Source organism: Salvelinus alpinus, chromosome 25 (genome assembly GCF_045679555.1).
Source record: "Salvelinus alpinus chromosome 25, SLU_Salpinus.1, whole genome shotgun sequence".
NCBI classification, from domain to species: domain Eukaryota; kingdom Metazoa; phylum Chordata; class Actinopteri; order Salmoniformes; family Salmonidae; genus Salvelinus; species Salvelinus alpinus.
In genome coordinates, this window is record NC_092110.1 from 6,323,320 (window position 1) to 6,350,321 (window position 27,002).

The following is a 27,002-nucleotide window of genomic DNA, read 5'->3' on the forward strand; positions in this document are numbered from 1 at the left end:
TACGAAGGTATGTTTGGCAGCATGAGTATGTTTGTTTAGCAGCAGGAAGCCGTTTCTAAATTTTATTTTGGATTGGAGATGCTTAATGTGAGTCTGGAAGGAGAGTTTACAGTCTAACCAGACACTTAGGTATTTGTAGTTGTCCACATATTCTAAGTCAGAACCGTCCAGAGTAGTGATGCTAGTCGGGTGGGCGGGTGTGGGCAGCAATCGGTTGAAGGGCATGCATTTAGTTTTACTAGCATTTAAGAGCAGTTGGAGGCCACGGAAGGAGTGTTGTATGGCATTGAAGCTCGTTTGGAGGTTTGTTAACAGTGTCCAAAGAAGGGCCAGATGTATACAGAATGGTGTTGTTTGCGTAGAGGTGGATCAGAGATTCACCAGCAGTAAGAGCGACATCAGTGATATATACAGAGAAAAGAGTCGGCCTGAGAATTGAACCCTGTGGCACCCCCATAGAGACTGCCAGGCCCTCCGATTTGACACTGAACTCTATCTGAGAAGTAGTTGGTGAACCAGGCGAGGCAGTCATTTGAAAAACCAAGGCTATTGAGTCTGCCGATAAGAATGCTGTGATTGACAGAGTCAAAAGCCTTGACCAGGTCGATGAAGACGGCTGCACAGTACTGTCTTTTATCAATGGTGGTTATGATATCGTTTAGGACCTTGAGCATGGCTGAGGTGCACCCATGACCAGCTCGGAAACCAGATTGCATAGTGGAGAATGTACGGTGGGATTCGAAATGGTCGGTGATCAGTTTGTTAACTTGGCTTTCGAAGACTTTAGAAAGGCAGGGCAGGATGAATATAGGTCTATAACCGTTTGGGTCTAGAGTGTCTCCCCCTTTGAAGAGGGGGATGACCGCGGCAGATTTCCAATCTTTGGGGATCTCAGACGATACAAAAGTGAGGTTGAACAGGCTCGTAATAGTGGTTGCAACAATTTTGGCAGATAATTTTATCCCAGCTGATTTGTAGGGTTCCAGATTTTGCAGCTCTTTCAGAACGTCAGCTGTCTGGATTTGGGTGAAAGAGAAGCAGGGGGGGTGTAACGCACTTTAGGCGTAGTGGGTGCGGAGTTAGGTGCAGGAAGCAGAAGGTACAGAACAATGTTTTATTCCGGCACAGAGAAAAATGTTCACGCCAATACCGGGCGCACATACAAGACCGGCCCAAAACCAGGACCCAACCAGTCCGGAGGAAAAAGAAAGGGAAACGCACTACCACAAATATACACAGAGGAAAAATAAGCCCGCACAAAGAGCAGGCGGGCCTTACCGGCTTAAATAGCCCAACTAAAAACCTAAACAAGAAACAGGTGTAACCAATAAGACAAAACCAACAGAAAAGGGATCGGCGGCAGCTAGTAGACCGGTGACGCCGAGCGCCGCCCGAACAGGAAGAGGAACCACCTTCGGTGGGAGTCGTGACAGGGGGCTTGGGCAAGTTGCTGCGAGGGGTGCAGAGCTGTTGGCCAGGGTAGGGGTAGCCAGGTGGAAAGCATGGCCAGCCAGGTGGAACGCATGGCCAGCCGTAGAAAAATGCTTTATTATCGATGATCGTAGATTTATCGGTGGTGACAGTGTTTCCTAGCCTCAGTGCAGTGGGCAGCTGGGAGGAGATGCTGTTATTCTCCATGGACTTTACAGTGTCCCAAAACTTTTTGGAATTAGTGCTACTGGATGAAAATGTATGTTTGAAAAAGCTAGCCTTATATTAGTTGTGTATATTGGTTCCTGACTTCCCTGAAAAGTTGCGTTTGACAGTGATGAGGGGTGATTGTTTGACCGTGGACCCATTACGGACGCAGGCAATGAGGCAGTGAACGCAGAGATCCTGGTTGAAGACAGCAGAGGTGTATTTAGAGGTTAAATTGGTCAGGATGATATCTATGAGGGTGCCCGTGGTTACAGATTTAGGGTTGTACCTGGTAGGTTCCTTGATAATTTGTGTGAGATTGAGGGCATCTAGCTTAGATTGTAGGACGGCCGGAGTGTTAAGCATATCCCATGTCCCAGAGTTCGTACCTAACAGTACGAACTCAGAAGATAGGTGGGGGGCAATCAATTCACACATGGTGTCCAGGGCACAGCTGGGGGCTGAAGGTGGTCTATAACAAGCGGCAATAGTGAGAGACTTATTTCTGTAAAGGTGGATTTTTTAAAGTAGAAGCTTGAATTGTTTGGGCACAGACCTGGATAGTATGACAGAACTCTGCAGGCTATCTCTGCAGTAGATTGCAACTCCACCCCCTTTGGCAGTTCTATCTTGTCGTAAAATGTTGTAGTTGGGGATGGACATTTCAGAAGAGACATGTCCATCCCCAACTACAACATTTTACGACAAGATAGAACTGCCAAAGGGGGTGGAGTTGCAATCTACTGCAGAGATAGCCTGCAGATTTCTGGGCGTGGTAGAATAGATTCAAGGCATAATGTACAGACAAGGGTATGGTAGGATGTGAGTACAGTGGAGGTAAATGTAGTAAACCTAGGCATTGAGTGACGATGAGAGAGGTTGTGTTTCTGGAGGCACCAGTTAAGCCAGGTGAGGTGTCCGCGTGTGTGGGGGTGGGACAAAAGAGCTATCTAAGGCATGTAGGGCGGGGCTGGGGGCTCTACAGTGAAATAAAACAACAATAACTAACCGAAACAGCAGTAGACAAGGCATATTGACATTAGGGAGAGGCATATGTAGCCGAGTGATCATAGGGTCCAATGAGCAGCAATAGGTGAGTCGGAGCCGTTCTGTAGTCGCTACTACGCTAGGCGAGCTGGAGACACGGCGATTCAGAAAGCTAGCGGGCCGGGGCTAGCAGATGGGTCTTCGGAAACATCGCAACGGAAAAGCCTGTTGAAACCACCTCGGACAATTACGTCGGCAGACCAGTCGTGATGGATCGGCGGGGCTCCGTGTCGGCAAGAAAGGGTCCAGTCCAATTGGCAAAAGAGGTATTGTAGCCCAAGAATTAGCTAGTAGACCTCTTCAGCTAGCCGGCAGATGGGCCTAGCTCAAGGCTAACTGGTGCTTGCTTCGGGACAGAGGTGTTAGCCAGTAGTAGCCACTCGGTTGCAGCTAGCTAGCTGCGATGATCCGGTGTAATTGTCCAGAGCTTGCGTCAGGAATCTGGTGATGTGGTAGAGAAAAAGCAGTCCTATATGCTCTGGGTTGATATCGCGCTTGCAGACTGGCAGGTATTGGCCCGAGCTGAAGCTGGCTGGTGTCCGAGTTAAGGGTGAAGACCGCAGCAGTGGCTAACTGACTACTAGCTAGTAGCTAGTTATCTGGCTAGCTTCTGATTGGGGTTCCGGTTCTAAAGTATAGAAAATAGCAGATCCGTACCACATTGGGTGAGGCGGGTTGCAGGAATGTATATTCATTTCCTAGATGGAAAGTGAAATTAAAATATATACGAAATGTATACGAAAAATACGAGGACTATTTACGCGGGACAAGACAAACACACGTCCGACTGCTACGCCATCTTGGATTCTGATAGGTGATCTCAAGCTCATTAATGATAGAATGGCCTTTCTTCAAATATGAAAAGTCTCTTTGGCAAATGACAGGAGTGGCAAGGAGTGGAATATTAGCTACAAAGACTGGTACCCAGGCTACCCAGCTATTACTTGAAGACCAAGGCTACTTGAAATATTGAAGTACTACTACAATATCTACTTGCAGCAGCCCTTCACAGGCTTGATTGGCCTATTTAAACCTCTGTCCTCTCCCTCTCTGCCCTCTTTCTCTGTCTTTCCTCCCCCCCCCCCCCCCATTTCCCTAGTGGCAGCACCTGTGGATGAGTGGTATGTGGAGTTCAGTATGTTCCATGGCTTCTCTATGTTCAGCAGCAAGGGATCCATCCTGGACACACTGAAGGGAACACTACTGGATGTGGCCAGAGGTTGGACTAGGGGACAGAAGGGCCTATTGTGATTTTGTGACAAAGCCCTGGGTGTTTTGAATTTGGATATTTTTGCCAATGACTAAAGAAAATAGTGTACTCTGATTAATTGCGGTGCCTGTTTACCTCTAGGTGGCAATCTTTTCTTTATGATCATAACGCCGGATAGCTGAGAGGAGATGCGGTTTTCCACAAGGATAATATGGTTAAAGGCGTTGATAGTATTTCCTATATTATCTATCTATCCCCTATTAACATTTTACATTATGTTATAGTCATTCAGCAGACGCTTTTATCCAGAGCGACTTACAGTTAGTAAGTCAATTAGACTTACATTAAAGGGGCATTCTGGGGCCTCCCGAGTGGCGCAGTAGTCTAAGGCACTGCATGGCAGTGCATGAGGCATCACTACAGACCCAGGTTTGATCCAAGGCTGTGTCACAGCTGGCCGTGACCGGGAGACGCATATGAGGCGGCACACAATTGGCCCAGCGTTGTGCGGGTTAGGGGAGGGTTTGGCCAGCTGGGATTTCCTTGTCCTATCGCGCTAAAGCGACTCCTTGTGGCGAGCCCGGTGCCTGCAAGCTGACCGCGGTCGACACCTTGACGGTGTTTCCTCCAACACATTGGTGTGGCTAGCTTCCAGGTAAAGCGAGCAGTTTGTCAAGAAGAAGTGTGGCTTGGCAGGGTCGTGTTTCGGAGGACACATGGCTCTTGACCATCGCTTCTCCCGAGTTCATAGGGGAGTTGCAGCGATGGGACAAGACTTTACCAATTGGGGGGGTAAAAGTAAAAAAATATAAAGGGACAATCTGCAGTTGATACATCCATTTTTAGACTTACAAATTAATGATATATACCCATTGATTCTTGAAGACTATAACTTATAAATGCCTCATGTGCTTAGTTCAACTGTCAAAGCCCATCAGAACCCAAATTATAAGCTTGTTTAACTCAAATGTGTAAACATTGTAAAAAATAAAAACACTGTATAGCCTTAAAACATGCTTAAAACTACAATGTTCATATCTTTGATGGGCAGTCCTTGTATACATAGCTCTCTATGAATTTGACAGTGGTTACATTTCTCCAGGCCCATCCCTCAGCTTTTTAACAAAACAGATGCGGGGTGTTCACATTGTTATTGTTTCAACTAATGATTGCCCTTTTAAGGTTGTATCTTAGCAGTATGAGTGAATTTCAATAGGTTTGTCAGAATTGCATTGGCCGTGGCATCTCTCCCTTAGAGCCCATCCTGCAGTGGACGATAGGGGAGGAGTTGTCGTCTCGTATCATTGAACCACATCTCCACCGGGTCCTGAAACTACAAGTCAGCCAGAGTCCCTGTGCCGGTGATGTGGCCGTGCTGGCACCTGTCTTCGCTCCAGGAGGACACACAGGTGAGGAAGACATACTGTATACACACACACACAAACATGTTATGACAAACAGAACATACTTTAACTATAGGTAACTAACTGCAGACAAACAGGCCATTGATGTGCCCTGTGTATACACTCACCAGACAGTTTATTAGGTACACCCTAGTACCAGTTCGGATCCACCTTTGCCTTCAGAACAGCCTGAATTCTTCAGGCATTCTACAAGGTGTCAGAAATATTCTACAGGGATGTTGGTCCATGCTGACGCGATGGCATCACACAGTTGCTGCAGATTGGACGGCGGTACATTCATGCTGCGAACAGCCTGTTCCATCTCATCCCAAAGATGCTCTATTCAGTTAAGGTCTGGGGACTGCGAAGGCCACTCAAGTAAACTGAACTCGCTGTCATGTTCCAGGCAATGTTTTTCCACTCCTCAATTGTCCAGTGTTGGTGATCACGTGCCCACTGGAGCCGCTTCTTCTTGTTTTTAGCTGACAAGAGTGGAACACAGTGTGGTTGTCTGCTGCAATAGCCCATCCATGACAACGATTGACGAGTTGTGCGTTCCGAGATGCCGTTCTGCACACCACTGTTGTACAGAGCCGTTATTGATCTGTTTGTGGCCTGCCTGTTAGCTTGCACAATTCTTGCCATTCTCGTTCGACCTCTCTCATCAACAAGCTGTTTTCGCCCACAGTACTGCCGCTGACTTGATGTTTACCAATTCTTGGTAAAGCCTAGACACTGTCGTGCGTGAAAAGCCCAGGAGGGTGGCCGTTTCTGAGATACTGGACCTGGCTCGCCTGGCACTGACGATCATACCATGCTCAAAGTGACTTCGGTCACTTGTTTTGCCCATTGTAACATTCAATCGAACAGTAACTGAATGCCTCGATGCCTGTCTGCTTGGCCACTGATCCGTTTTTGGGAACCTAATAAACTGTCCTGTAAGTGTATGTCTGCATGCTTGTGCGCAGGGGTGGAATTAGAAGAAAAATCACTGTAACATCACAGGTAATTTAGCTTAAAAGCAAATTGCGCTTGTTAAATTAGTTTCACATTGGGAACTCAGTTCTCAAGCATTCCAATTCAATTCTACCCCTGCTTGTACTCATTCATAGGACTTTGTCAGTGATCATTACTGAGGCCTTCTGTCCCCTCCCATTGTAACTGTAGGGGTGATTCTCAGTGTCACCAGATCTGCCTTCACCGCTCAGGCACGATGGTTCAATGCCACGAGATCACTATGTAGCTTGATCAATGAAGGTAGAGCATCTTATCTATCACGTTGCAGCTTTGATACATACTATATTACTTAGAATTGTATTTCAACATCCCTTATTCTGCTGTTTGATACGCAACGATACAGTGAGTGAGTGTGTTGTACAGTAATTTTCAGTGCATAGCCGGTCCTGTATTATTTGGTTATTAATGACTCTAATACCATTTTCACACACCCGAGGTGAGCCGAGCTGAGAGATTGCGTGAAAAGGGCCTTAATGGCTGTTCTCATTGTCCTCTACAGTGTGTGTGTCTGGCTGCTGACCAGTCTCTTGATGTTCCAAAGTGTGTGTGTGTCTGACTGTGCAGGGATCTAACTTTTTCTGACTTACTGATCCTCCACAGTGTGTGTGTGTGTGTGTGTGTGTGTGTGTGTGTGTGTGTGTGTGTGTGTGTGTGTGTGTGTGTGTGTGTGTGTGTGTGTGTGTGTGTGTGTGTGTGTGTGTGTGTGTGTGTGTGTGTGTGTGTGTAACTGACCTGCTATCTCCACAGTGTGTGTGTCTGGCTGTGCGGGGATCTCCATCGTGGACCTGAAGTTGACCAACTGTCACCTGTTCCTGCTGACCAACCGGGGGCTCTTCATCAGCCAGGATCTCCTTTCCCCTGTCACAGGCACTCTCAATGTACTACACACACACACACACACACACACGCTCATTTACACCATTAAAGATGGCACCGGGGGGGTGGCTGCTGTTTAATGGGCTCTTAACTTCTCTAGGGTATGTGGGACGGTAGCGTCCCACCTCGTCAACAGCCAGTGAAACTGCAGGGCGCCAAATTCAAAACAACAGAAATCCCATAATTTAAATTCTTCAAACATACAAGTATTTTACACCATTTTAAAGATACACTTGTTGTAAATCCAGTCAAAGTGTCCGATTTCAAAAAGGTTTTACGACGAAAGCACATCAAACGATTATGTTAGGTATGAGCCAAGTCACAGAAAAAGACAGCCATTTTTCCAGCCAAAGAGAGGAGTAACAAAAAGCAGAAATAGAGATAAAATGAATCACTAACCTTTGATGATCTTCATCCGATGACACTCATAGGACTTCATGTTACACAATACATGTATGTTTTGTTCGGTAAAGTTCATATTTATATAAAAAAAAAATCTGAGTTTAGACGGGACGCTACTGTCTCACTTGGCAAAAAGCCTGAGAAAATGCAGAGCGCCAAATTAAATTATTACTATGAAAATGCTGAGGGGAGGAGCTATAGGAGGATGGGTTTATTGTAATGGCGGAAATTGAATATATGGAAAGAAGTCAAACATGTGGTTTCCAAATGTTTGATGTGTTTGATAACGTTCCATTAATTCCATTCCATCCATTACAATGAGCCTGTCCTCCTTGCTCCTCCCACCAGCCTCCACTGATTAGAACTCATGTCTCAATCTGGTGAATAGAGATTGGTGGAGAACAGCCAATGATGTGTATAAATCCTGGATGACTGACAGAGGGCGATGTATTGAAGCCACCGCGCAGCCATCTTGGTACTCCTCCTCCATTGTAATTTTTTTAAATATATTATTGGTAAGCTATAGAAATGCATTTAAGAATGTCTTCATTTCTTTTTGACACCTTTATTCTATTTCAGACACCTTAATGCATACTTTCAATTATATTATGTGAGCTAAACATAAAAAAAAAAAATATGAAAACATTTCTGCCCTTTGCTAAAAGTTGCCCAGAATCAAGTCAATAATTGTGCGATTGTCTGACAACACCAACTAAAAAGTAAAAGTCCTCAGGGACACTTGACATTAAGGCCTAGATTCAATCAAATCAAAATCAAATTGTATTTGTCACATTTTTTGTAAACAACAGGGGTGGACTAGCAGTGAAGTGCTTACTTAAGGGCCCTTCCCAACAATGCAGAGGGAAAGAAAATAGAAAAGGAAAACACGTAATAATAAAAGTAATAATAGATACACAATGAGTAATGATGACTATATACAAGGGGTACCAGTACTGAGTCCATGTGCAGGGGTACAAAGTAATTGAGGTTGATATGTACATACAACTAGGAATAAAAATGACAGATAGTAAACAACAGCAGCAGCGTATGTGATGAGTCAAAAAAGTTAGTGCAAAAAGGGTCAATTCAGATAATCCGGGTAGCTATTTGGTAAACTATTTAACTAACTATTTAGCAGTCTTATGGCTTTTGAGTAGAAGCTGTTCAGGGTCCTGTTGGTTCTAGACTTGGTGCATCGGTACTGCTTGCCATGCTGTCTATGAGTTGGGTGGCTGGAGTCGTTGAAATATTAGGGCCTTCCTCTGACACCACCTGGTATAGAGGTCCTGGATGGCAGGGAGCTTGGCCCCAGTGATGTACTGGGCCTTACGCACTACCCTCTGTAGCGCCTTGCGATCAGATGCCAAACAGTTGCCATACCAAGTGGTGATGCAGCCAGTCAGGATGCTCTGAATGGTACAGCTGTAGAAGGTTTTGAGGACCTGAGGGCCCAAGCTGAATCTTTTCAGCCTCCTGAGGGGGGAAGAGGTGTTGTCGTGCCCTCTTCACTACTAGCATGAACAGCATAAGCAAACGATAGCTGACACCCGCATAGCTGGGGTTTTGACCGTGTCAGAGATGTTGCTACATTAGAGCTGTCAAATTGGTGAGCAGCTGCTCATGTGGTCATTGCCACGAAGCCACACCCGTCCTACTCGCGTTAGAAGTTCAGAATAAGAAAGTTAGGCTATATAGAAACAATGACACTAAAATTGAAAATCATTAAAGAATTTTTTTATTTTCATTCATATTTATATCACATTCCAGTGTTCCAACTTGTAAACAACGCTGCATGGGATTTCTCTTAATGCAGCTCTGTGCAGCCAATGGCAATTTCTGCTTCTGGTATAAAGCCAGGAGACGCTTGTGGATTTGCCAGCTGTTCCAGCTCCGTCATCGCCCACCACAACACACTGTGGTTGAACACTAGCGCAGATCTGATAGAATCTAGCCCTAAGTGCGTAAATGCTCTTGGGATTTGAACTTGCAACCTTTTGGTCTGGAGCGCATTAATATCTCAGCAATACCAGCAGATGGTTAATTGTTACCAAGAACATATATCCACACATTCTCAAAAATAAGAGTATGGTTATGGTATATCCCTTCCCTGGTGTACAAAAAGGTCAAAGGCACACATGAGGTACATATAGCAACTCACATGTTACTGAGCGGTACATTTTAGGGTACATGTGTGGATAATTTCTTTTTTTAAAGTGTACCTTTTATTTAACTAGGCAAGTCAGTTAAGAACAAATTCTTATTTTCAATGACGGCCTAGGAACAGTGGGTTAACTGCCTTGTTCAGGGGCAGAACGACAGATTTGTACCTTGTCAGCTCAGGGATTTGAACTTGCAACCTTTCGGTTACTAGCCCAATGCTCTAACCACTAGGCTACCCTGCCGGATAATCTAGTATAATGTTACGTTTTCTACCCAATATATTAAATAAGCAGCTGCATTCATAACCATTTGGATGGTGGGAATTTACAAGTTGTGAAGTCGTAAATACCAGTTGAATGCATTCACGCCCTATGAAATGGTTGGGAAATGCCAATTGGCTAATGGCCAACAAGCAACATCAACCACAAACAGCTATCATGCTTGTAAACAAATTATAGAGTTCAAAAACCATATTAATAGATTGCTTTTTATAATGTTTTGTTGTTACATTTAACTGCCATGGTCATTTCCTTAGTAGGTGACGTCAGAGGCCAGCATGTGGGAGAAGTCAGAGCTGAGGGATGATAGACACATTTCCCACCATTAATTACCAGTTAGAGGGCCGTTCAAGTGGATTTTTCCCAGTTGCATGTGGTAAATTCCCACTTCCCACTTGGGTATGAACGCAGCATTAGGTAGGAGAGAGTAAAATGACACAAACATTATTTACCATTAATTTCTATTGGGTACAACATAATCCAAATCCAAGATGATGTAACATTGCAGTGTTCCTGGACGCGCTCCTCGACTCCTCTAACCTGGGTTCCTGCTCCTGCTGACTCCATGGTGGTGTGAAATTCTGTTAAGGGTGTGTACTGGAGGCAAAGTCAGGTGCAGGAGAGCAGAGTGTAGAGAACAGGCGCCCTTTTTATTTCGGTCCAACGAAAGCACAAAAGTACATAAATGCCCAAACACGGAACAATAGACAAAAGTATGGCGCGTAACAATACCCACATAACATAAATACAATTTCACACAAAGACATGGAGGGGAACAGAGGACTAAATACATGCAGTGTGATTAGGGAATGAAAACCAGGTGAACAAGACAAAACAACTGGAAATATGAAAAATGGAGCTGCGATGGCTAGAAAGCCGGTGACGTCGAACGCCGCCCGAACAAGGAGAGGAGCCGACTTCGGCGGAAGTCGTGACATTCACAATCTTGATGTAGTCATTGTGTGCTAGGAATATGGGACCAAATACTAAACTTTTGACTCCTTTAATACACTATAAGTGAATATGACCACTTCAAATGGAGGGACTAGATACAGGAAATGCTTTCATTTCTAAATGGTCAAATAGATGCATGTACAGTACCAATCAAAAGTTTGGACACACCTACTCATTCAAGGGTTTTTCTTTATTTTTACTATTTTCTACATTGTAGTGACAGAATGCCGAGAGTGTGCAAAGCTGTCATCAAGGCATAGGGTGGCTACTTTGAAGAATCTAAAATATATTTTTATTTGTTTAACACTTTTTTGGTTACTAAATGATTCCATATGTGTTATTTCATAGTTTTGATGTCTTCACTATTATTCTACAATGTAGAAAATAGTAAAAAATTAAGAAAAACCCTGGAATGAGTATCCAAACGTTTTGACTGCTACTGTGTGTATATATATATGTATATATATATACACTGCTCAAAAAAATAAAGGGAACACTTAAACAACACAATGTAACTCAAAGTCAATCACACTTCTATGAAATCAAACTGCCCACTTAGGAAGCAACACTGATTGACAATAAATTTCACATGCTGTTGTGCAAATGGAATAGACAAAAGGTGGAAATTATAGGCAAATGCACATTTGTGGCCTGCTGGAGGTCATTTTGCAGGGCTCTGGCAGTGCACCTCCTTGCACAAAGGCGGAGGTAGCGGTCCTGCTGCTGGGTTGTTGCCCTCCTACGGCTTCCTCCACGTCTCCTGATGTACTGGCCTGTCTCCTGGTAGCGCCTCCATGCTCTGGACACTACGCTGACAGACACAGCAAACCTTTTTGCCACAGCTCGCATTGATGTGCCATCCTGGATGAACTGCACTACCTGAGCCACTTGTGTAGGTTGTAGACTCCGTCTCATGCTACCACTAGAGTGAAAGCACCGCCAGCATTCAAAAGTGACCAAAACATCAGCCAGGAAGCATAGGAACTGAGAAGTGGTCTGTGGTCACCACCTGCAGAATCACTCCTTTTTTGGGGGTGTCTTGCTAATTGCCTATAATTTCCACCTTTTGTCTATTCCATTTGCACAACAGCATGTGAAATTTATTGTCAATCAGTGTTGCTTCCTAAGTGGACAGTTTGATTTCACAGAAATGTGATTGACTTGGAGTTACATTGTGTTGTTTAAGTGTTCCCTTTATTTTTTTGAGCAGTGTACATTGAGTGAGTGTACAAAACATTAAGAACACATTCCTAATATTGAGTTGCACCCCCACCTTTCGCCCTCAGAACAGCCTCAATTCATCAGGGCATGGACTCTACAAGGTGTCAAAATCGTACCACAGCGAAGCTGGCCAATGTTGACTCAAATGCTTCCCACAGTTGTGCCAAGTTGGCTGGATGTCCTTTGGGTGAACACACGGGAAACTTGACACAAACCTGTGTGCCTGGCACATACTACTGTACCCCGTTCAAAGGCATTTATATATTTTGTCTTGCCCATTCACCCTCTGAATAGCACGCGTACACAATCAATGTATCACGACTCAGGATATGACCCAGATGCAGACATAAGAGGCGGATAGTACAGTTCTCAATAATTGTATAACAAAGGGCAGGTCGAGAACAGACAGAGGTTCGTAATCAGTCAGGCAGGTACAGGACGGCAGGCAGGCAGAGGTTCGTAATCAGGTCAGAGTCAGGCAGGTACAGGACGGCAGGCAGGCCCGAGTCAGGGCAGGCAGAATGGTCAGAACCGGGAAAACTAGGAAACAAACACTTGAGAAACAGGAAAACACGCTGGTAGACCAGACAAGACAATGGGGAAGATGGGCGAAACCTAGAGGGGAGTGGAGACAAGCACAAAGACATGTGAAACCGATCAGGGTGTGACACAATGTCTCAATTGTCTCAAGGCTTAAAAGTCCTTCTTTATCCTGTCTCCGCCTCTTCATCTACACTGTTTGAAGTTGATTTAACAATTGACATCAATAAGGGATCATAGCTCTCACCTGGATTCACCTGGTCAGTCTATGTCATGGAAAGGTGTACTTAATGTTTTATATACTCAGTGTATAGCACAATCCATACAAAGTGAGTGCAATCCATTAAGTGTGGATTCCATTTGCTTTGTATGAGATTGATTTGATTGATTCAATTTGAGTAAGTAAAAAGTAAAAATCCACTATCCCCAGATAGTATGATCATGAAATGATATTGTGTGTCTCTCTCTTCCAGCAGAAGGGTGCGATGGTGTCAGTGTTTGGTGTAAAGGCAGAGGATATTTTTAACGTCACACCAAGTTCCCCCCGGTGATTCTAGACTTCCAGCCCAGAGGGATCTTCTTGTTGGACAACCATGTTATTCTGTACGGCTCAGAGGTGACAGCACACACACACATACATCGCACACATGCATACGCACGCACACACACAGAGTTTAAATTACTTGACAAAATAAAAAATACCAGAGGTAGGAAAACTCAGGGTCCTATCTAAGTATGATGAATTTGTTACCATAATGTATTTCCCTTACCCAACCTTTGTCTGTGTATTATGATGTGTTTAGGTGTGGACATCGTCAGATAGAGGCTCTACCTTCACGTGGGTGTTCTCTCTAGACAATCAGATCGTGATAGACGCGCTGAGCTGTACTGTCATTGGTGTGGTAGTGTTCTTTACTGACCATGGAAACCTCTACATCATGAAGTCAGGTGGGACAACAACAATAGTGACGTTCCAGGTTATCTTTTTTTGCAGTCGTGCTTCCCAAATGATCCAATCTCGCAACGCCTGGAGAAGTTTGTAACTACTCAGGAAGGAACCATGTTTGTTTGTGAACCCTTCTGAGAACAGGGTGACTGCAAAACAGACAACCTGGAACACCACCATCAACTCCTAAAGAATATGCTGCAGGATGTAGGCTTGAACCTAGGGCTGTTGTGGAGACCGTATTACCGCCACATCGGCAGTCATGAGTCATGCCCGCAGTAAAATTCCACGTGACCGTTGAGTCACGGTAATCTCCTCTTATGCACTCAGGACATGTGTTGGTAGTACCCAACTCGCTAACGATCATCAGGTCCATCATGTCCAATCAAATTAATTTACCACAGGTGGACTCCAATCAAGTTGTAGAAATGTCTCAATAATAATCAATGGAAACAGGATACACATGAGCTCAATTTCGAGTCTCATAGCAAATGGACTGAATACTTACAGTACCAGTCAAAAGTTTGGACACCCCTACTCATTCAAGGGTTTTTCTTTATTTTTACTATTTTCTACATTGTACAATAATAGTGAAGACATCAAAACTATGAAATAACGCATATGGAATCATGTAGTAACCAAATGAGTGTTAAACATATCTAAATATATTTGGGATTCATCAAAGTGGCCACACTTTGCCTTGATGACATCTTTGCACACTCTTGGCATTCTTTCAACCAGTTTCACCTGGAATGCTTTTCCTACAGTCTTGAAGGAGTTCCCACATATGCTGAGCACTTGTTGGCTGCTTTTCCTTCACTCTGCGGTCCAACTCATCCCAAACCATCTCAATTGTGTTGAGGTCAAGTGATTTTGGAGACCAGGTCATCTGATGCAGCCTCCATCACTCTCCTTGGTCAAAGAGCTCTTACACTGCCTGGAGGTGTGTTGGGTCATTGTCCTGTTGAAAAACAAATGATTGTCCCACTAAGTGCAAACCAGATGAAATGGCATATCGCTGCAGAATGCTGTAGTAGCCGGGCTGGTTAAGTGTGCCTTGAATTCTAAATCAAGGGGTCTGAATACTTTTCGAATGCACTGTATATGAATTTGTATTTGAAATTCAAATGCCTAGTAATAGGGCATTACCTTTAGCTACAGAATATCTCACCACTATACGTTTCCATATTTTCCTCTCTCCTTCATTCCTTTCTCCAGCACGCAGAGAGAGAAATAACCAAACCAGCTGAAAAGTTGCCTCCATTCACAATTCGAGTGCAAATGGATGACATGTCTTTTTTTCCCATGTCTCTGTTTCTGCCCATTTGATAATGGCCCATTCTAAATTAAAACTAATTTGACATAATAGTGAAGACAAGATTACATTTAGAATAGTGAAAATATTATCACTTGATGAGAGAACAGCGTGTGCAGCATGAGGCATGGAACAGACTGCAAGCTTTGCCAAATAACTCTAAATCTATTGTATAGGACCTGTTTCAAATGATCACTTTTACGCTCAACATAGCTTGTGTACTCGCTCCGGAATGGGAAAAATATCCTTTCCATTTTATTCAGCTAAGTTCAATTATATTCTAGTTACTATAAAATCATATAATATAAAATAATGCCACGGGACTTATTAGCATATCTAGTCTGCTAAATGAACAAGCATACAGCCTATGGCATGGAGCACAAACAGATACCATACAGTAGGCCAATTCATATTCTGTTCTTCTAAAATTCATATAATCTTTCTTTAGACCTGCCTAAAATAAATAATGGATTTATTGTGATGGTGTATTTTAAATTGATTTATTCAGCTATTTTAAAAGCAGATGTCCCATCAGTGGCTTGTATGCATGGAAACCTGGAGATTTTAATTATGAGACCGGCAGTCTTTTGCATGACAATAACCAGCTGACAAAATTTCATGGCCGCCACAGCCCTACTTGAACCTGCCAGAATTCCCATCTCCCCCATCCCCACCCATTTTTGTCCTCCTGAAGGTCTTGCCAGGTTTGCGTGGTTGAACGAGACCCTGGATGTAGCCAGTACTCTACTGTGTGGTCACATGGGCATCCTGATTGCTGTTCAGCTGGACAAAGACAAACCCAGTGGCTTTAGCTACAGGAACATCGAGATAGACCATCTCATAGAGGTCAGTGTTGCAAACATTTTGCTACGGTATACCCTACTCAACACAACCCCAGTTGCTTTAGGTCAATTTCACAGTAACATAATGATGCTGAGACTCAGATGTTTCACTTTGAAATGTATGCCAAACAAAATCCAATGATTGCAAAGTTCAACAGACCATACATCTCAAAGCACAAAGACACCTTTTAAGAATTTCCACAGACATTTTTACAAAAACACATTTACTTAAAAAACAATGCAGATGCAAAGTTTGGTAACAGAATGATGGCACAAAAAAGAAAAGTGGTCCTTGTGCATAGAGTTGTATGGTTTGATTTTAAAGTCTCAGCATCATTCTGTCACTGCCCTTTAGCTACAGGACCATCAAGATTGACCACCTCATAGAGGTCAGTGTTGCAAACGTTTTGCTATGGTATGCCATACTGAACACAACCAAAGTTGCTTTAGCTACAGGACCATTGAAATAGACCACCTCATAACGGTACAGAGCAACGGCCTAACCAGTGACAAAACCCAAAGACCGGAACTACTGCAGCTCGTTATCTCACGTATCCCATTCAGTCCCGGCAGAATCTGCCCATGGGAGATTATCCTCAGACAGACCATAAAAGGCATACGAATCGGGTTACAGCAGTTTTTGACAACTGTTTGTGTAGAAATGCCTTTATAGCACATCATCTATTGTCTATACTGGCCAATACGATATTCTCCTGTCTGTCAGGCCTGTTGCAGACATACACTGATATCTTGGTTTTCAACATACTGTGTGTTTGTGTCCCAATAGAAACATGAGATGGGTTTTGACAAAGCCCTGGCCCTCCAGTACCTCACAGACCACACAGTCCTGCTCCACGAGAATGCTGTCATCAATGACCATGCTAACGGAAACAACCGCCAGGGCAGGAACAACCCTCTCACCGTGGCACCCGCCAGCCACTTCTCACCTAACCACGTGGGCAAGGTCATCTACTTCAGGTGGGGGGGACTCTAGCCCCAAATCTCTTAAACCTGTCATCTTGTGGATCTTTTGAACTATTTTAGACACTTGTTCCTTGTCTACATGTAATATTGACCTCCTTATCTAATATTGCCTTCCTTATCTAATATTGACTTTAATATTTACTTCCTTATCTAATATTGACTTCCTTATCTAATATTGACTTATTGACTTTAATATTTACTTCCTTATCTAATATTGACTTCCTTATCTAATATTGACTTTAATATTGACTTCCTTATCTAATATTGACTTCCTTATCTATTATTGACTTTAATATTGACATCCTTATCTATTTTTGACTTTCTTATCTAATATTGACTTCCTTATCTAATATTGACTTTAATATTGACTTCCTTATCTAATATTGACTTCCTTATCTAATATTGACTTTAATATTGACTTCCTTATCTATTATTGACTTTAATATTGACTTCCTTATCTAATATTGACTTCCTTATCTATTATTGATTAATATTGACATCCTTATCTATTATTGACTTTCTTATCTAATATTGACTTCTTTATCTAATATATATTTTTTAATTACCCCCTTTTTTCTCCCCAATTTCGTGGTATCCAATTGGTAGTAGTTACAGTCTTGTCTCTTGAAACACAAACCAACCTAGCCGCACTGCTTCTTGACACAACGCACATCCAACCCCGGAAGCCAGCCGCACCAATGTGTCGGACGAAACACCGTCCACTGCGTCACCCGGGAGGCCCCTCCTTATCTAATATTGACTTCCTTATCTAGTATTGACTTCCTTATCTAGTATTGACTTCCTGATCTAGTATTGACTTCCTGATCTAGTATTGACTTCCTGATCTAGTATTGACTTTCCTATCTACTATTGAGTGTCTTTATATCTTTGTGTTGTCTTATGTGTCTTAGTAAATGCCATCAGTGTCCTCCAGATGTGCGTGTGTGCATGTCCATACATGTCTGTGTGTGTGTTCTCCCTCAGTGATGGTGGGATGGTGGTGATCACAGAGGTGTTCCGGACTCACTATCTGGGGGGGTTCTCCGGGGTCGTCGTCGGGGAGATCCTGGAGCCAATCAAAGGAGCCAGCTTGAATGCGGAGCCTATGCAGTTATGTGACCTGTTGGTGAAGAAGGGGGAGCCCGAGGGGCTCACTGTTACACTGCAGCTCAAAGACCTAGGTAACTGGAAAGAAAGATAGCATCAACTGACTTGTTAGTTCATTTACATTTAGTGATTCCCAAACTTATTTTATGCTGCTTACTAGTCCTGAAATTCTAACAGAATCATGCTACGTTTCAGATATTTTCCTATCCTTCCAAGTATATTAATGTGATATTTCTAGTTACAATCTCAATCTCTCGTCATGAGTCTTAAGACACGATCCAAAATATTTCGGCCACAGCTCATAGCTTTATTTAACCCAGCCTGCTGCGGTTTCTCCTGAGCTATGAGCTGCTTGACTTACTAGATCCATTTGAAGGAAGATTAAATTTAAGTGTGCACGCTTGAAGTTAAGATAAACAGTGTAGTTATTCCCGCCGCAAGGCAATCAAACAAGCGAAATGCCAGGACAGGGACAAGGTGGAGTCGCAATTCAACGGCTCAGACACGAGATGTATGTGGCAGGGTCTACAGGAAATCACGGACTACAAAAAGAAAACCAGCCACGTCACGCTTCCAGACGAACTAAACACCTTCTTTGCCCTCTTTGAAGATAATACAGTACCACCGTCGCGGCCCCGCAAACAAGGACTGCGCCGTGGCTAACGTAAGTAAAACATTTAAACGTGTTAACCCTCGCAAGGCTGCTGGCCCAGACGGCATCCCTAGCCGCGTCCTCAGAGCATGCGCAGACCAGCTGGCTGGTGTGTTTACGGACATATTCAATCGCTCCCTATTCCAGCCTGTTGTCCCCACATGCTTCAAGATGGCTACCATTGTTCCTGTACCCAAGAAAGCAAAGATAACTAAATGACTACTGCTCCGTAGCACTCACTTCTGTCACCATGAAGTGCTTTGAGAGACTACCTTACCGGCCACCCTCGACCCACTTCAGTTTGCATACTGCCCCAACAGGTCCACAGACGTTGCAATCGCCATCACATTGCACACTGCCCTATCCCATCTGGACAAAAGGAATACCTATGTAAGAATGCTGTTCATTGACTACAGCTCAGCATTCAACACCATAGTACCCTCCAAGCTCATCATCAAGCTGGAGGCCCTGGGCCTCAACCCCGCCCTGTGCAATTGGGTCCTGGACTTTCTGATGGGCTGCCCCCAGGTGGTGAAGGTAGGAAAGAACATCTCCACTTCTCTGACCCTCAACACTGGGGCCCTACAAGGGTGCGTGCTCAGCCCTCTCCTGTACTCCCTGTTTGCCCACGACTGCGTGGCCATGCACGCCTCCAACTCAATCATCAAGTTTGCGGATGACACAACTGTAGTGGGCTTGATTACCAACAACAACGAGACAGCCTACAGGGAGGAGGTGAGGGCACTTGGAGTGTGGTGTCAGGAAAACAACGCCTCACTCAACGTCAACAAAACAAAGGAGATGATCGTGGACTTCAGGAAACTGCAGAGGGAACACCCCCCTATCCATATCGACGGGACAGCAGTGGAGAAGGTGGAACGTTTTAAGTTCCTCGGCGTACACATCACAGACAAGCTGAAATGGTCCACCCACACAGACAGTGTGGTGAAGAAGGCGCAACAGTGCCTCTTCAACCGCATGAGGCTGAAGAAATTTGGCTTTTCACCCAAAACCCTGACAAACTTTTACAGATGCACAATCGAGAGCATCCTGTCGGGCTGTATCACAGCCTGGTGGTGCGGTCTGCACAACGCATCACCGGGGGCAAACTACCTGCCCTCCATGACACCTATAGCACCCGATGTCACAGGAAAGCCAAAAAGGACATCAACCACCCGAGCCACTGCCTGTTCACACCGCTACAATCCAGAAAGCGAAGTCAATACAGGTGCATCGAAGCTGGGACCGAGAGACTGAAAAACAGCTTCTATCTCAAGGCCATCAGACTGCTAAACAGCAATCACTAACTCAGAGAGGCTGCTGCCTACATTGAGACCCAATCACTGGCCACTTTAATCAATGGATCACTAGTCACTTTATACAATGCCACTTTAAATAATGCCACTTTAATAATGTCTACATATCTTACATTACTCATATCACATGTATATACTGTGTTTTATACCATCTATTGCACCTTGCCTATGCCACACAGCCATCGCTCATCCATATACTTACATGTACATATTCTCATTCACCCCTTTAGATTTGTGTTTATTGGGTAGTTGTTGGTGAATTGATAGATTACTTGTTAAATATTACTGTACTGTCGGAACTAGAAGCACAAGCATTTTGCTACACTCGCATTAAGATCTGCTAACCATATGTATGTGACCAATAACATTTGATTTAATTTGATTCCTTAGATGATACCACTATCATTCTTCTGTGGTAAACACTGAGCTTCCTGCTTTAGTCAACCCTGCTGCTGTTTCTCCTGTGGTAAACTGTGAGCTGTCCTGTCTTGTCCAGATCCGTCCCAGGGGTTTAATTTGTCCCACGTGGGGAAGGCTGTGGTAGCACCAGGCTTCAGCAGTTACCTCATCACAGGGCTGCTGCACAGCGGCAGTGCCCTAGCCAAACCCACTATGCCAGCCCTAGTGCTCCCCCTGACCAGCCACCGGTCAGGAGAGTGGCTGCTCTTCCACTCTGCAGGTTACTGTGTTTATTGTGTGTTATTAAATCCTCAATGATTTTGAATGTGTATTGTTGTAGTACTCGCCTGAGGTAAGTCTATGGGCTCGTTTCCTGTACACAGATTAAACCTGGTCCTGGACTAAAAAGTATGCTTAATAGAGATTCTCCATTGAAAGTACTTCTTAATCCAAGACGAGACTTAATCTAGATCTGAGAAACCAACCCTATATGTATTTTAAATGTGTGAAATGGATCCATTTATCCATCTAGGCCGGGGGAGCTGGGGGGTGAAGGAGGGGCTATGTCGTCACACCCTGCAGTCATTGGACGGTGTGAGGAATAACGCTCTGATGAGGATCAACGTCAGAGAAGAGCTCAACTTCACCTTCAAGGCCTTCATGTCCGACTACTGTGAGTAGTGGTGGTGTGGGGGTTGAGGTGTGTAGTGTCTGGGTTATTACCAATGATGGATTCTGGGTACTAACTCCTAAACTTGGGATAGGGTTAATTATCAAGTATCCTATTGAAATATTGAGTGCTTAGGTTTAGAGGGTCTACACCAGAAGTTAATGGTTATCTGTAGGAGGAAGGTATATAGTGTGCAATTAAGCTTGGAATGTGCAGAGAAAGCGATCACGTGGCAGGCATTGATAAGGGGAGAGAGCCATGGATTAGTGATGAAGGGGGGCAGGTCAGGTCACGTTAAGGGAGAAAGAAAAGTTTATGGCCGTATTACTTAGTTTCCTGCCTAGCAGTAAAGATGCAATGTTTGTTCAGATGTGTAGGAGGAGACTCAGTCTAGGAGAAATGGTTAAATATCAGTGCTTGTGTGAACAATGTCTTTGTCTAATGCAGCTGTATTGATCCTCTGGGAAGAATAAACTTGGTTTAAGCTTTCATAGTGTCCGAGTTTTTACTCTGAGAATTAGAACCTAACACCAATTCCTATTCACTGTGTATCACTGTCTACATTCTTTTGAAAGGGTAGTCTATAGTTAAAGATTGAAATCCGCATTAGGGGAAACAGGGCCTCCTTCAGTGTGGTCATTTTGTGTTTAATTATTCTGCTGTTCTATCACGCGTGTTCAATGATGTCTGGTGGGGGGGTTCACCACTTAAGGATTCCAGCTTTAATGCTCTCGTTCTAACAAAACCTGTGTGTGTGCAGCTCTGTCCATGGTGTACCATAAGAAGTTCATGCGTGTGGTTCTGACCAACCCTCTGGCCATCCGAGTCACAGCCAGACACTCCTGGGACGACACCAACAACCACATGCTCACCCTCACCGCCTTCAGTCACCTCTGCAAGAAGGTATACCGCCAATACTCCATATCACCCTCATATCCGTCCATTAATCACGGTACTCCATTCTGTTTATTTATTTATTTTTATCTGTCGGCTCCAGCCCGTGAACTCAGGCCCTGTGTGTAGTTAACCGACCCTCTCTGCCCATTCATCACCATTTTACCTGTTGTTGTTTTAGCTGATTAGCTGTTGTTGTCTTAGCTAGCTCTCCCAATCAACACCTGTGATTACTTTATGCCTCGCTGTATGTCTCTCTCATATGTCAATATGCCTTGTATACTGTTGTTTAGGTTAGTTATTGTTTTAGTTTACAATGGAGCCCCTAGTTCCACTCATTATACCTTTGATACCTCTTTTGTCCCACCTCCCACTCATGCGGTGACCTCACCCATTATAACCAGCTTATCCAGAGATACAACCTCTCTTATCATCACTCAGTGCCTGGGCTTACCTCCGCTGTACCCGCACCCCACCATACCCCTGTCTGCACATTATGCCCTGAATCTATTCTACCACGCCCAGAAATCTGCTCCTTTTATTCTTTGTCCCCAACGCTCTAGGCGACCAGTTTTGATAGCCTTTAGCCGTACCCTCATCCTACTCCTCTGTTCCTCGGGTGATGTGTCCCCAGGCACCCTCATTTGTTGACTTCTGTGATAGAAAAAACCTTGGTTTCATGCATGTCAACATCAGAAGCCTCCTCCCTTTGTTTTACTCACTGCTTTAGCACACTCCGCCAACCCTGATGTCCTTGCTGTGTCTGAATCCTGGCTTAGGAAGGCCACCAACAATTCTGAAATTACCATACCCAGCTACAACATTTTCCGTCAAGATAGAACTGCCAAAGGGGGAGGAGTTGCAATCTACTGCAGAGATAGCCTGCAAAGTTCTGTCATACTTTCCAGGTCTATACCAAAACAGTTTGAACTTCTAATTTAAAAAATGAACCTCTCCAGAAATAAGTCTCTCACTGTTGCCGCCTGCTATCGACCCCCCTCCGCTCCCAGCTGTGCCCTGGACACCATTTGTGAATTGATCGCCCCCATCTAGCTTCAGAGTTCTTTCTGTTAGGTGACCTAAACTGGGATATGCTTAACACCCCGGCAGTCCTACAATCTAAGCTAGATGCCCTCAATCTCACACAAATCATCAAGGAACCCACCAGGTAGAACCCTAAATCCGTAAACATGGGCACCCTCATAGACATTATCCTGACCAACTTGCCCTCCAAATACACCTCCGCTGTTTTCAATCAGGATCTCAGCGATCACTGCCTCATTGCCTGTATCCGCTATGGGTCCGCGGTCAAACGACCACCCCTCATCACTGTCAAACGCTCCCTAAAACACTTCTGCGAGCAGGCCTTTCTAATCGACCTGGCCCGGGTATCCTAGAAGGATATCGACCTCATCCCGTCAGTCGAGGATTCCTGGTCATTCTTTAAAAGTAATTTCCTCACCATCTTAGATAAGCATGCCCCGTTCAGAAAATGCAGAACTAAGAACAGATATAGCCCTTGGTTCACTCCAGACCTGACTGCCCTTGACCAGCACAAAAACATCCTGACTGCAATAGCATCGAATAGTCCCCACGATATGCAACTGTTCAGGGAAGTCAGGAACCAATACACGCAGTCAGTCAGGAAAGCAAAGGCTAGCTTTTTTCAAGCTGAAATTCGCATCCTGTAGCTCTAACTCCAAAAAGTTTTGGGACACTGTAAAGTCCATGGAGAACAAGAGCACCTCCTCTCAGCTGCCCACTGCACTGAGGCTAGGTAACACGGTCACCACTGATGAATCCATGATAATCGAAAATTTCAATAAGCATTTCTCAATGGCTGGCCATGCCTTCCTCCTGGCTACAACCCCGGCCAACAGTTCCGCCTCCCCCGCAGCTACTCGCCCAAGCCTCCCCAGCTTCTCCTTCACCCAAATCCAGATAGCAGATGTTCTGAAGGAGCTGCAAAACCTGGACCCGTACAAATCAGCTGGGCTAGACAATCTGGACCCTCTCTTTCTAAAACTAGAAAGAGTTTTAGAACTCTTTTAGAACTCCGCCGCCATTGTTGCAACCCCTATTACCAGCCTGTTCAACCTCTCTTTTGTATCGTCCGAGATCCCTAAAGAGTGGAAAGCGGCCGCGGTCATCCCCCTCTTCGAAGGGGGTGACACCCTAGACCCAAACTGTTACAGACCTATATCCATCCTGCCCTACCTATCTAAAGTCTTCGAAAGCCAAGTTAATAAACAGATCACTGACCATTTCGAATCCACACCGTACCTTCTGCGCTGTGCAATCCGGCTTCTGAGCCGGTCACGGGTGCACCTCAGCCACGTTCAAGGTACTAAACGATATCATAACCGCCATCGACAAAAGACAGTACTGTGCAGCCGTCTTCATCGACCTGGCCAAGGCTTTCGACTCTGTCAATCACCGTATTCTTATCGGCAGACTCAATAGCCTTGGTTTTTCTAATGACTGCCTCGCCTGGTTCACCAACTACTTTGCAGACAGAGTTCAGTGTGTCAAATCGGAGGGCATGTTGTCCGGACCTCTGGCAGTCTCTATGGGGGTACCACAGGGTTCAATTCTCGGGCCGACTCTTTTCTCTGTATATATCAATGATGTCGCTCTTGCTGCGGGCGATTCCCTGATCCACCTCTACGCAGACGACACCATTCTGTATACTTCTGGCCCTTCCTTGGACACTGTGCTAACTAACCTCCAAACGAGCTTCAATGCCATACAACACTCCTTCCGTGGCCTCCAACTGCTCTTAAACGCTAGTAAAACCAAATGCATGCTTTTCAACAGTTCGCTGCCCGCACCCGCCCGCCCGACTAGCATCACCACCCTGGACGGTTCCGACCTAGAATATGTGGACAACTATAAATACCTAGGTGTCTGGCTAGACTGTAAACTCTCCTTCCAGACTCATATTAAACATCTCCAATCCAAAATCAAATCTAGAATCGGCTTTCTATTTCGCAACAAAGCCTCCTTCACTCACGCCGCCAAACTTACCCTAGTAAAACTGACTATCCTACCGATCCTCGACTTCGGCGATGTCATCTACAAAATAGCTTCCAACACTCTACTCAACAAACTGGATTCAGTCTATCACAGTGCCATCCGTTTTGTTACCAAATCACCTCATACCACCCACCACTGCGACCTGTGTGCTCTAGTCGGCTGGCCCTCGCTACATATTCGTCGCCAGACCCACTGGCTCCAGGTCATCTATAAGTCTATGCTAGGTAAAGCTCCGCCTTATCTCAGTTCACTGGTGACGATAACAACACCCAGTTAAAGACTTTTATTTCCCTCACCAACTATCTGAGCAGCTAACCGATCGCTGCAGCTGTACATAGTCCATCTGTAAATAGCCCACCCAATCTACCTACCTCATCCCCATACTGTTTTTATTTTATTTACTTTTCTGCTCTTTTGCACACCAGTATCTCTACTTGCACATCATCATCTGCTCATGAATCACTCCAGTGTTAATCTGCTAAATTGTAATTATTCGCTCCTATGGCCTATTTATTGCCTACCTCCTCATGCCTTTTGCACACACTGTATATAGACTTTATTTTTTCTACTGTGTCATTGACTTGTTTATTGTGTTATTGGCTTGTTTATTGTTTACTCCATGTGTAACTCTGTGTGGTTGTCTGTGTCACACTGCTTTTCTTTATCTTGGGCAAGTCGCAGTTGCAAATGAGAACTTGTTCTCAACTAGCCTACCTGGTTAAATAAAGGTGAAATAAAAAAGTTAATAAATAAATAAAAATAAAATATCATCCTCGCGTTTGTCTATATAGACGAATAATAACATAAAACATTTTTGTAGTTGCATACAGTATATCAGGTATAGGTCAATTCCATTTCAATTCACTCAATTCTGGAAGTTAACTGAAATTCCAATTCCATTTTTTTAATTGAAAGAATTGGAATTGGAATTTCTGTTTACTTCCTGATTTGACTGAATGAAAATGGAACCCCAACCCTGCTGAACGCAGTTGTCTGAAGTCCATTGTGTTGTGTTATCTTTCCCTCTGCCCCTAGGCAACCACCACAGTGACGGTATACATTCCAGAAGCCTCTCTGTTGTGTAGGTCCTCCTCCTTCACCTTCACGCTACAGAACTCCTGCCCCGAGGGACTCCAAATCGTCTATGTCTCCCGAAAGCCAATCAGTGACCACGAATGGATCCACACGGATCCAGTAGATCACATGGACAACAAGAGGCTCTTCAACCTGCCTGTGAGAGATAGAGATACACTGGGTTACAGGCATGCGATCAATGTTTTATTAGTTGACCTGTGTGCAGATAATGAGATGCGTGTGTGTGTGCTTCAGGTGAACTACCGGCCTCCCTCCCAACTAGGTGTTTTAATCCCGACCACAGACAATATCTATAACGCTGACCCAAGTCATCCCCACCCCAGACAGCACTACCCCATCTCCAAGGTGAGCAAAGGTCACAAGGTTCACACACGCCAGCACTACCTTGTCTCCAAGCTGAGCAAGTCTTGTATGTTTGTGCAGTGTAACTTTACTATATGTGTCTATATGTGCTTCTGTGTTGTGTTTCGCATTGGGTGTAAGCTGTGATGCATAGTGTTTGTGGGTGACAAATTGTGTGCCTTCCTCCAGAACTCTGGTCGGTATAAGCAGTGTGCAGGGAAAAGGTCAGCAGAGGAATGTGGCTGTACAGACAGACTGAAAGTCTCTCCTCTAGCCATCAACTCTGACTGCAGACAGAGGGTACACATCTGCATCAGTGTGATCAATCATCAATGTCTTCCAAAAACAAAACAATTACATATACAGTATCAGTCAAAAGTTTGGACATGTCTACTCATTCAAGTTATTTTTTTACATTGTAGAATAATAGTGAAGACATCAAAACTATGAAATATCACATATGGAATAATGTAGTAACCAAAAAAGTGTTAAACAAATCAAAATATATCTTATATTCTTCAAAGTAGCCACCATTTGCCTTGATGACAGCTTTGCACACTCTTGACATTCTCTCAACCAGCTTCCCGAGGTAGTCACCTGGAATGCATTTCAATAAACAGGTGTGCCTTGTTAAAAGTAAATTTGTGGAATTTCTTTC

General features: G+C 44.3%; 1 pseudogene; it reads left to right on the top strand.

The window, feature by feature from the left end:
• The window catches only part of LOC139553028 (cation channel sperm-associated auxiliary subunit beta-like), a 41,327-nt pseudogene that overhangs the window by 11,817 nt on the left and 2,508 nt on the right, over positions 1 to 27,002 (top strand).